Source organism: Hylobates moloch, unplaced genomic scaffold (genome assembly GCF_009828535.3).
Source record: "Hylobates moloch isolate HMO894 unplaced genomic scaffold, HMol_V3 SCAFFOLD_16, whole genome shotgun sequence".
NCBI classification, from domain to species: Eukaryota; Metazoa; Chordata; class Mammalia; order Primates; family Hylobatidae; genus Hylobates; species Hylobates moloch.
In genome coordinates this window covers 16,174,331-16,186,863 of record NW_026652291.1, presented here as the reverse complement: position 1 = coordinate 16,186,863, position 12,533 = coordinate 16,174,331, and the positions used below count along the sequence as shown (strand labels likewise).

Sequence of the window (12,533 nt, the reverse complement as noted above, 5' to 3'; positions counted from 1 at the left end):
AGCTGGGAGGAGCCGGGCTTTGTTCTCATCAAAGAAGAAAAGAATGTCGGGGAAAAAAACTAATGAGTGACTGCCAAGAGATTTAAACACGGATTATGTATCTGGTAGAGAAAGAACACAATTGAGTGTTTGGGCTGGCCTGGGGTGAAAACTTTTCCCATTATGACTGGGGCAGGGAGAGCTCCGGCGCCTTACCTTTCAAGTGCTAGTTCTGCAGAAATGTACAGAGGAGCAGAGGGAGGCTTCTTTTCAAAGGAATAATGAACAAGACAAAGCTGGAGCAATTCTTGGCCTGCACCACCTTCAGCACATTTGCATTTTCTTTTTCTTTTTCTTTTTTTTTTTTTGAGACGGAGTCTTGCTCTGTCACCAGGCTAGAGTGCAGTGGCACAATCTCATCTCACTGCAACCTCTGCCTCCCAGGTTCAAGCAATTCTCCTGCCTCAGCCTCCTGAGTAGCTGAAATTACAGGCACGTGTCACCAAGCCCAGCTAATTTTTGTATTTTTAGTAGGGATGGGGTTTCGCCATGTTGGCCAGGCTGGTCTTGAACTCCTGACCTCAGGTGATCCGCCTGCCTCAGCCTCCCAAAGTGCTGGGGTTACTACAGGCGTGAGCCACCGTGCCCAGCCACATTTACATTTTCTACGGCAGCTGCAAAATATTTCCTCCTGTGACAATATTTGGTGCCTTGGAGTCAACAGCCTGGAATTTATAACCTTTCCATCCCAGGGCAGCCTGATGGGTGTCTTAGGCTTCAAGAATGACCAGGTCCAAACAGTCTGGCCTTGTGCATACCCAGAGGGACACCCGGACCTTGGCAGACAGATGGGGAGGTAGATGGAAGGTCAGAAACACCAACACTGCAAAATTGCTAAATTGTCTTTCATAGAGTCCAGCTTCTCCCTCCCCCTCCAAACATCTGGACTTGTGACTGTAAAGGGGAGGAGGGTAGCCAATGATTTCTGGCATCCCAGAGCAACTAAAGGAAAATGTTTTGCACTACTCTTATAATCTATGCTATGCATTCTAAGAGAAATCATTGATAAAGAATATATTTTGAATAACACCTACATGCGAAGTTTATAGCACCAGGAGAACTTGCAAACCGTCCTAGTTTTCACAGATCTTAAATCTAGGGGAAAGCACAGAACATAAAGTGTAAAAAGACTCCTCACAATACAAAACCACATATACAAGGGCCAAACTGGTATGCAGCCGGCTGGGCGTGGTGGCTCACGCCTATAATCCCAGCAGTTTGGGAGGCCGAGGTGGGTAGATCATCTGAGGTCAGGAGTTCAAGACCAGCCTGGCCAACATGGTGAAACCTCGTCTCTACTAAAAATACAGAAATTAGTCAGGTGTGGTGATGGGTGCCTGTAATCCCAGCTACTCAGGAGGCTGAGGGAGAAGAATCACTTGAACCTGGGGGTGGGCAGGGAGGCGTGGAGGAGGTTGCAGTGAGCCAATATCGTACCACTTCACTCCAGCCTGGGTGAAAGGGCAAAACTCTGTCTCAAGGAAAAAAAAAAATTTGGTATGCAGCATTTGCAGAAACAAGACTACACAATTATTAAAAGACAGTGGCAATGGTGAGGAAGGAGAAATCAAATTCATTGACTTTCCCTGGGCCAGGCACAAAGGCTAGGCATTTGATGCATCATTTTACTTAATTTAATCCCTAAAGCACTCGTTTAAGACAAGTATTCTTTTTGTTGGTTTGTTTTTGAGACAGAGTTTCACTCTTGTTACCCAGGCTGGAGTGCAATGGTGTAATCTAGGCTCACTATAACCTCTGCCTCCTGGGTGAGTTGCTGGGATTACAGGTGCCTGCCACCATACCCAACTAATTTTTGTTATTTTTAGTAGAGACGAGGTTTTGCCATGTTGGCCCGGCTGGTCTCAAACCCCTGACCTCAGGTGATCTGCCCGCCTCGGCTTCCCAAAGTGCTGGGATTATAGGTGTGAGCCACCGCACCCAGCCTAAGACAAGTATTCTTATGCCACAATGAGTAACAAAACGGAGGCTCAGGGACCAGAGGCTTCAGGTAACATGTCCAAGGTCACACAGCTAGTGCGTGGCCCAGGTGAGGCTCTAACCTGAGCCTCTTTCTAAGACTTACTAAGATCTGCTCTGAGCCTCCTGAAGGAGCTGGAAGCATGGAGACCCTCCAGTCCCCGCCTGCGACGGGGCAAGCGTGTGGTTCTCTCGGATCCTGCTCCTCCCGATGCTGGGGAGGCAGAAGGGCCTCTCCGGGGCACTAAAGCTCATGGAAGACAGGCCCAGAACAGAGTTTCTGACTCCTGCTCTACTGCGGGCAGGATCGGGCAGGCGGGGAAGCCAGAGTCACGTTTGGAGAGCTTCAGACTGTGGGGTCTTTTTCGTTTCTCTGCTTCCTCACTGTTTCCTCAGACTGGCGCTCTTCCTCCCGAGGGTGACACAGCCGCTGTGCCAATCTGCAGCACCAATTCGGGGCCACTCCTCTGCAAATGCAGGTGAAGCTAAGCCCAGGCTGGAGGCCAGGGGGCCGGTGAATGCATCAAAGCCAGGACAGAACACCCACATCCCATGAGCAACTCTGCTGGGAACCTTGAAATGCACGGAAATCTCTGGATGTGTTTCTCATCAGTAGAAAAGAATAGGAGGGTTTAGGGGTGGGGGGCAATTTCCAGTTCAGAAGAATCCTAAGATGAAACTCTGCTCTCCTTACAGTTAAAACAAACAAACAAAAAGCTTTCATTCAGAAGACCCACAGCTGCAAAGGGAAAGACAGAGGAAAGAGAAGAAGGAAGGGGGGGTGCAGGGGAAGGAGGTAAAAAAAGCTACTAAAATTTGGTAATGTTTTTTCCCCTCTGAATGTGTTTTTTCCCATTCATTTTTCTTCTTGCCAAACTGGTTGGGGCGTGTGTTCTGAGGGAAGGGGGAAACTGATGTGTGTTAGAGAGACATATGTTGGAATAAGCAGCTCATAAACAGACTTTGACCAAAACTTTCCATTTAAAAGTAAACACACAGGAAACATGTCTCAACTTGGACTATGGTGATTAAGCAACTCAATTTGAAAAGATAAGGATTTTTTTAAAATGTGTCTCAATGGTTTATGGAGGTTTTCTCCAGATGATTTAAAAATCAGCAAAAGTTAGGAATTAATGTGGAATCTCTGATGCTTCCCACGCTCTTTCCGTATCTCTCACATCCATGGCAGAGTCTCAGAGATGCTTTGACAAATAATGCAACACGAACCTTATGTAAGAAAAACAAAAGGTTATGAATGTGATCAGAGACTCTGGCCAAGAACATGTGCTTCCACAAAACAAGGACACCAGTTCGGCTCTTCCATGGAGATTTATGCAAAGGGTGGGTGTTATTCTCATTAATTCAGTGGATAAACAATAGGGGGGAGGTCGGGATGATTTGATGGACAGCTTTTGGAAATGATCTTCTGCTTGGCAAAACACTGCCGTGATCATTTTATTCACACGGAAGGAAATGCAAAGAAGTGTCACTAAAACAAGAGAGGTAATTGTAGGGCATGAATCAAAAAGCTGGATGACACAGAACGAAGAGTAACTGAATTAGTCCCATCACAGTCTTGAAATCTGTACTTAATTTCAAGAGAAGAGCCTGACCTCTCATTGCTGGCTAACAAAGCTATGTATCTATTCTCTCAAGTTTCATTTCCACCTTATAAACTACAAACACCATGTTACAGAGGGATATGCCTCGACTGTCATGGCAGCTCAAGAAACTCAGAAACAACATCTCAAGAGCTGGAAGGGATAACCCTGCAGTTCTCCAGTGAGAGTTAAATCTTGGGATGACCCTGGCAGCTGGTTGTCTAGCCTCAACTGGCATCACTGGGGGTAGCTCATTCTACCTTCATCCCCTTCATCTGTCCATCCACCCATCAACTCAAGCATTTACCCAGCTTCTGTTATGTGCCTGGCACATTGTCAGATGCTGTTCTGTCTTGATCCCAAATCCTTCTTTCTATAACTTCGATCCATCAAGTCCAAATCTGTCCTCTCTGATGGTGAGGATGGCTGGCATGCTAACCTTCTCAGGGTGCTCTTCCCAGGTTACACATTCCCCGTTCTTCAACAGTAACACATGGATGCCCCTGCCAGCCTGATCACTTTCCTTATCAATCCCCCATTCTATGTTCTTCAAATCTTTTATGAATGATGGGTTCCACTTCTGATCTAATTATACTGCACCTCTACTTCTTAATCTCCCTCCTTTGTTAATCTAGAAAATCTGGAAGTATTTAGTGTGACCAGAACTTGGAGAAGACAAAATGCTGAGATCAAAAATATTCTATAAGACCATCTTAGATGGGCTAGTAGCAGGTTTTTATTTTCTATTATTGATGAAAAATTTGCCATTTTTAAGCTGCTACAAGATAAAGAAAGTGCCGCCTGTTGTTTCACATTGTACACGGTTGATTTCATGCACTTTTGACAGTTTTCCTATTTCTAACATGAGGATCAATTTCTCCTCCTCTGGGAAGGCGAGGGGTTTGACAAATATGCAGAATGCAGGTGAGCCCCACTTTGCAGACACTTCCCCCTCTCACAATGACTAAGGTGTCACTGTGCTCAGGAATCCTTGGCTGGCTATCCCGAGAAGCAAATACCAAGCAAATCTGCAAAGACTCCAGGCACCTACTAGGCCCATCAACACTGCAACTTTCTTCTCATGAGGTATTGGAAACACAGAGTTTCTTTGGTATCCATCATCTCAGGAGTTAGGTCAATGGAAATTTATCTGTAGTAGACTTAAAGAACTTCTAACACTTTGGCTATTAAAATACAAACCAGGGACTGAGGGCACCCCAGGAGGTCAGAAGATAAAAAGGTAACTCGGAGTGGCTCTCTCAGCCATGAGTTTGACTCAGTACCTGAGTAAAATAGATATAATCAGCCCGGCTACTTAAACATTCGACTTTCAAAGTGAGTGTGAAAATAGAATGAAATTGGATGACTAGGCATAATATTCATGAGCTACCCCAATACAAAGTGCTCAAAGATAACAGGGACTGTTTTCCATTTAAATAAAACAACACAGGATTGACTCAGAATTAAACGTACAATGAACAGCATACTGAAGGCAAAATGCTGAGACCAAAATTATTCTATGAGACCAACTCAGGAAATATAATGGAAGTCAAAAGATAACATGATTTGATATGAAAATAAAATTATAGCCAACTAATGGATTTTTAAAGCTCCCACTGTAAATGAGCACTGTGTTTTTTAAAGAGCGTGCCCTTACAATTTAAGCCTTTCCTATTCTTCATCCCCTCCAATTTTTTTAACAAAATATAATTTATATTTGGAAGTTCTATCATTTAGAAAGCCCTGGTACTCAATCCCACATCTATTTTACTGCATTAATTTACCACACTCTTCTACCTGTTTAGCACCATGAAGCTTCATATTGATTTTTTTAAATTTAATATTCTTTTAAAAATTACTCCAAGCAAAAAGTGCTGTTTAAACATAATCTTTCAAAATGCATAATGTTTCACGCTTTTAAATTAAACTTATCCAAATAAGTATATTGAATATGAGGGGCATTTAAAAAACTATTTTGGGTTTCCATCAAATATGTTGCTTTCAAGTAAATATAAGTGTAATAACGAAGCAACTAATCTAAATCCTTGCATTCTTTCTTTATGCTTGACTGAATTAACACTTGCGATGACACAACAATCTAACAATTAAACTCCTTCAATGTAAGTTAAAACTGATTTCATTGTGGCTTTGCAGTGCTTCTGCCAACTATTAAATGCACAACACTCTGAATAACTAGAATGAAAGATGTCTCATAAATTAAAAAATTATTGGATCCTATCCAAGCAATGAATAAGCTATTTCTTGCTGTGTGCAAACTCAGCATTCTGAGTGGAGGAATTAACACCGTTATGTTAACAAGATTAACATTTTAAGGATTTTCTAATCTTCTAATTGTCTAAAAGGATGAGTACCCTAAACATATCAGTACCTTCCCCACCTCCTCCCAATGCAATTCCCCCATCTACCATTCCCAGCCTCACTGTGACAGCCAAAGATTATTTACCTGGTGAACAACGACTGATAACTTTGTTAATCTGAATATACAGTGACCACTCTGTACAATTTCTATACCCTTAGCAGTATTACTCTATGAAGACATTTAAATTTTAAAAAAAAAAAAAAAAAAAAGGACATCAATAGGGCAGCAGGCAGGATAAAATAAAACTTGCTGAGTCAGCACTAAAATCTGCCATTTTCAGTAAGAACCTCAATATCAGAAAGGCCAAAATCTTTGGAAAGGCCATTAATGTGTGTGGTTTTTTTTTTTCTTTTTTTGCGGCTCATTAAATTCCTCTGAAGAAGCAAAGAGAAACAGCTAAAGGAGAAGCTTAAATGCCTGGAATTTATTTAAAAAAAAAAAAAAAAAAAAAACAAAGATGAGAGTAAAAGAAACTTTATTTTGGTTGGTTGGTTCCTTTTGAGACAGAGTCTCACTCTGTTGCCCAGGCTGGAGTGCAATGGTGCAATCTCGGCTCACTGCAACCTCCACCTCCCAGGTTCAAGCAATTCTCCTGCCTTAGCCTCCCGAGTAGCTGTGGTTGCAGGTGTCTGCCACCACACCCAGCTAATTTTTGTATTTTTTGGTAGAGATGGGGTTTCACCATGTTGGCCAGGCTGGTCTTGAACTCCTGACCTCAAGTGATCCACCCACCTTGGCCTCCCAAAGTGCTGGGATTACAGGCATGGGCCACCACATCAAGCCAAGAAACTTTCCTGAAATGTTCTAACTCTGCAAACTTTATAGTCATCCAAAAAATAAATCTTTAGACCTAGATCAACAAATGAAAGTCCTGTGGATTTTTCTAACTTTGTACATGTTAAGCCATAATAGTTTACATGAAATATAGAATATGATGTCATTATTTTTACATTGAAAATTTTAAAGCAAAAAAATGGAAAGCTCATTAAAGAAAAAAAAAAAAAACCCCTCTCAATCAGTTTCTGACCATCTAACACCCAGTCATGGCCAATCCATCACGGAGACCAAAGGTACGTAGGACGCTGGGATTTCTTTGGAATTACCAAGGAAACACAAAACAACACTCGCTCTGAAAACCAATCATCCAGGAAACTCTCCATAAACCATACTGTTTGATTAAATGCAAAACCTGTTCTCCAACCATGGTGAGAGAGGATTAAAATGTTTTTCTGGAAACTGACTTTGGATTGGTGCCTATAGCAGGGAAGGTATTACGTAAGACCCATATATATGTCACTCTCTAAAAACAATCTGTTGTCATAAACATTATTATGGGGAGAGCTACTGTTTACAGGGTGTTAATGTAGTGTTATAAAGTTTAAATACCCCCACTATAAGTACCAAAATCACAAAGTCAAGGTTTTGTAGACTTTGTGGACATTGAGGAACTGTCTTTTCATTTAACTGTCAGATATTGAGAAAGGTTAGAAAAATAGAAATTTCCTAAAAAGTTGGTGGGAATGTGGATTAGAACCGAGTGTAAAATCAGAGGCAATTTGGCAATGTCTATTGGAAGCATTAAAATATGCATATTCTTTAATGAGAAATGACATATCTAGGAAGGAGGGGCACAGGCAACATAAAGATTAGAATAGCTCAGTGGACTTTTCTGAAGAGGTACGGGCAAGCAACCCAAATACACCACCCCTCCTTCCACTTTCCAGATCTAGATTCCGAAGGCCACATGCCAGAGTCTCCTTGGCAAAAGTGTAGATTCCCAAGCAAGCTGGCGTGGCTCGGTGTGCCTGAGCAGCCCAAGCTCAGCCCCAGGTACTCTACAAAGCACAGTGGAGTGTCATTTCACAAAACTAACGTTCCAAGAACTGTGGTATCCAAACTACACAGAGACCCCTCGTGTGGCTGAGCAGATCTTCCAGAGAATGAGGCAAAAGCAAGAGCCCTTCACAATCAGCTCTTCACTAAAGTAGGTCAGGCAACTCTCAGTGATGCAGTGATTTTACTTTTCATTCTACCAAAAACAATTGGGATATTTAAAATTGATCAATGAGTCTGCATTTTGGAGACTGCTTTAAAAAAAAAAAAAAGTTATAAAGATAGCACAGAAAGCTCCTGTATACCCCTCACTTAGTTTTCCCTGATGTTAACACCATATATTACTAACAAGACACTTGTCACAACACTGGTATACTACTATTTTTTTATTTCAATAGTTTTTGGGGTACAGATGGTTTTGGGTTACATGGATAAATTCTTTAGTGGTGATTTCTGAGATTTTAGTGCACTTGTTCACCCCACGGATAGTTTTTATCCTTAATCCCCCTCCCAACCTTCCCCCAACTCCCCTCCGAGTCCCCAAAGTCCATTATATCATTCTCATGCCTTTCTTTCCTCACAGTTTAGCTCCCACTTATAAGTGAGAACATACATTTTCCATTGGTTTTCCATTCCTGAGTTACTTCACTTAGAATAATGGCCTCCAGGCCAGACACAGTGGCTCATGCCTGTAATCCCACTTTGGGAGACCGAGGTGGTGGATCATGAGGTCAGCAGTTCAAGACCAGCCTAGCCAAGATGGTGAAACCCTGTTTCTACTAAAAACCACAGAAATTAGCCGGGCGTCATGGTAGGTGCCTGTAATCCCAGCTACTCAGGAGGCTGAGGCAGGAGAATCACTTGAACCTGGGCGGCAGAGATTGCAGTGAGCCGAGATCACGGCACTGCACTCCAGCCTGGCGACAGAGTGAGACTCTATCTCAAAAAGAAAAGAAAAGAAAAGAATAATGGCCTCCAGCTCCATTTAAGTTGCTGCAAAAGACATTATTTTGTTCCTTTTTATGGCTGAGTAGTATTCCATGAGTGTATATATACCACATTTTCCTTATCCACTCATAGGTTGATGGGCATTTAGGTTGGTTCCATATCTTTGCAGCAGCAAATTGTGCTTGCTATAAACATGCAGCATACTACTATTACTACTAACTAAACTGCACAGTTAATTCATATTTTGCAAATTTTCCCCTAATGTCCTTTTTCTGTTCCAGGATCCCATCCAGGACATCACAGGACACATTTGCTCATCATGTCTTCTTAGCCTCCTCTGGTCTGTAACAGATTCTAAGACTTTCCCTGTTTCTGATGACCTTGGGGCTCTGAGGAGTGAAGATCAAGTTATTTTTGTAGAATGTCCCTGCTGAAGGACAAAATCATTGTTTGATGTTTTTCCCATGACTAGACTGGGGTTATGTGTTTGGGGAGAAAAACCACAAAGCTGAAGTGCCAAATTTATGATGTCCTACGAGAGGTACCTGGTATCAACATCACATCATTGAGGATGGTACTTTCATCACCTGTGGCATACTGTTCACCAGGTTTGTCCACTCCAAACTTCCTTTTCCAACCTTTTCCATGCTCTAATCTTTAGAAGTAGGTCATTAAGTGCAGCCATTCCGGGAGTGGAGAGTTCCGTCCCACCTCTTTCAGTGGAGAAAGAGCTACATCAAGCATTTGGAACTCTCTGCATGGGAATTGTGTCTCTTCTCTCATTTATTTGTTTATTTATTCAATCATTTATTTATATCAGTCTGGACTCATAGGTATTTATTTTATATTTCCAGTTATAATCCAACACTATGTTATTTATTTTGCTGCTCACCACTGTCCCAGCTTTGGCTACTGGGAGCAACTTCAGGCTAATCCCTTTGACACCCCTGCCCCCAACCCCACCATTTTGTTCTTTAAATATTTCCTTACTTTCTGCTTCTCCATAGTTTTATCAGCAAAATGTTTCCCTTAAGAAAAGGGTTGCTACGGGGTGATTTATGCCTCCCAAAATTCATACGTTGAAGATCTAGCCCCCAGTACATCTGAACATGACCTTATTTGGGAACAGGACCATTGAAAATGTAATTAGTTAAATAGGATGAGTCATTACGGGAGAAAGATGGGCCTCTAGGCCAATACGACCAGTGTGTCCTTACAAGAAGGGAAAATTTGGACATAGACATCACACAGAGAAAACGAACGCCAAGTGAAGGTGAAGGCAGAAATCAGAGTGATGTTTCTACAGGCCAAGGAAGGCCAAAAGCATTCCAGCAAAATGCCAGTAAACCACCAGAAGCTAGGAGAGAGGGGCAGAACAGACCTTCCCTCACAGCAGAAGGAACCAACCCTGCCAACACATTGGTCTTGGACTTCCAGCCTGCAGAACCGTGAGACAGTAAGTTTCTGTTGTTTAAGTCACTTGGTTTGAAGTACTCCACACTGAGTTCTGCACTTCGATTAAAAACAATTCACAAATTTAGTATCAACAAAGCAGGTGTGGAAGAACATCCTAACATACATGCAAAAGGGCACTTTAGAAAACAGAGGCATGGGCCGGGCACGGTGGCTCACCCCTGTAATCCCAGCACTTTGGGAGGCCGAGGCGGGCGGATCATGAGTTCAAGAGATCGAGACCAGCCTGGCCAACAAGGTAAAACCCCGTCTCTACTAAAAATACAAAAATTAGCCGGGTGTGGTGGCGCCTGCCTGTAGTCCCAGCTACTCTCAGGAGGCTGAGGCAGAAGAATCCCTTGAACATGGGAGGCAGAGGTTGCAGTGAGCCAAGATCGTACCACTGTACTCCAGCCTGGCGAAAGAGCGAGACTCCGTCTCAAAAAAAACAAAGCAACAAAGAAAACAGAGGCACGGGTCTACACATCTCAATATTTAGCATGGTATTTGGATGTGAGCAAGGTCTGGGCAGTGCTTTCAAATGCCTCGCTTTTCCCGCCGCATTTCCAGCCACCTGCAGCTCAGTTCAGAGTGACATTTGCCAAGCACACCTGCAAGTCCTAGCAATAACCGCCCATCTAGTATAATCACCATCTTCTTCAGTATGCTAAGTAGCAGCCCCGTGAAAGCCAAGCACTTCCCAGGTACCCCTCATAGCGATCCAACAAGGGGCTGACGGGTGATTCCCCGCATCACAGTGGACCCAGCCAGATCACGTTCATTCGGCATTTTGGGGTCCCTGTTTAATGACTCGCTCTGTTTCACTTCCATCTTCTCTAGGTCATGTCAACAAGTGGCCTGATGGCTTAGAATTGAACCAAACGCCACATCACTGTAAGACACAGAAATATTGTACAATATTTTGTGTTCAGCCAGCGTTCAGTGGCTTCAGTGCAATTTCACACACTAGAGGATCCTGAAGCAAACTCTCAGCTTTCAGATGAAGGGATGACAGTCCCCAGGAAAGAGAAAGTGACTTGTTCTCATGGACTTAAGGCATGGAAGAGGCAGACTAGAATCTCATCTGTCATCTCCCTCCACAGCCAGTGACCTCTGTGGAGGTGAAATCTAAGCACCGCATGGGCAGAGGCAGAAACTGGTTTTTTTTTCCCCCCTCAGTCAACTGGGGAGAAAGGCTGGAGGTGACGGAGCGGGGTCTGAAATATTCCTTCGGAAACGATTTTCATTACAAAAGCTCTGGTTCGTCTGCACTTTTATGTCTATATTAAAAATCAAATGAAGTCATGAAGCTAAGGCCAGCTCAGAATGCCTCTCGCCTGAATATGCATTCCTGTTCCAACCCCCAGACCTCCTCTATAATCTTTCAAATTATTAAATAATTACTGTGTTTCCCTCAGGGTCACATTTGGCAACAAAACACTGGTCTAAAGGAACCAACAACATGACCCAGTGAGTAACACTTCTGTTCTTAACTTCCTAGAAGCAAAGGGAGATGAAAGGTGCAGAGTGGAGAAGCCAGGGTAAGGTATTCCATGCAGCTTGAGGATCGGGGGGAGTAGAACGACAAAGAAACATGAGAATCTGGGAAATATTTCAATAATTAGTGTCATGTCCTCCTTCACCAACCTTGTACATCGGCAATTCTCCACTCCAATCCTGGTTCTCTTCCATTTGGGGAGTGGCTATGGCCACAAGGAGAAAACCAAGCATATGGCTCTGTCCTTCTGGACATGTCTACGATGTTGGCTGGGCTGCTTTGGAAAATCCCACTTTCTCTCCTACAGCTATATGACCTCAAGTTGTCATTTCGAATAAAGTATGCTTCCACTGATTTTTATGAACACAGACAAAAGCTGCTACAACCTTCCCCCCCACACACCAAACCTTTCAAATCAACTGTAGTTGCTATGTAAGGTTATTTGTTTCTAAGGCAACAGCGTATATCTAAGTACTAATGGCCTGTCCTTTTGCCAGGCAACAAACAGCCTTGTGATGCAACTGCACCTGTCTCGGCTACGCGTTACTATGGAGACGCTCCAGTTGCTATGGGTACCATCACGCTAATCGCCTAGCAAAGGCAGACATACAGCAGTCTTCTCAGAGAGCCCAGCTGTTCCTCCCTGTCTCTTGCTGAAGACTGATTGTCTAGGGCCTGTGATGGAATGCTTCTCAACTGAGATGCAGAAGAACTTCATTAACGCTATTTCAGAAGATCACTTTGTGCTCCCTTCTGCAGAACAAACAGCAGACTAGGAAAAGAATCTGCAAAGAAGTGGACTGTA

General features: G+C 43.1%; 1 protein-coding gene across 5 annotated transcripts in view; it reads right to left on the bottom strand.

Moving 5' to 3' along the window:
* FOXN3 (forkhead box N3) overlaps positions 1–12,533 on the bottom strand; it is a 459,903-nt gene that overhangs the window by 176,173 nt on the left and 271,197 nt on the right. The window lies entirely within an intron of this gene.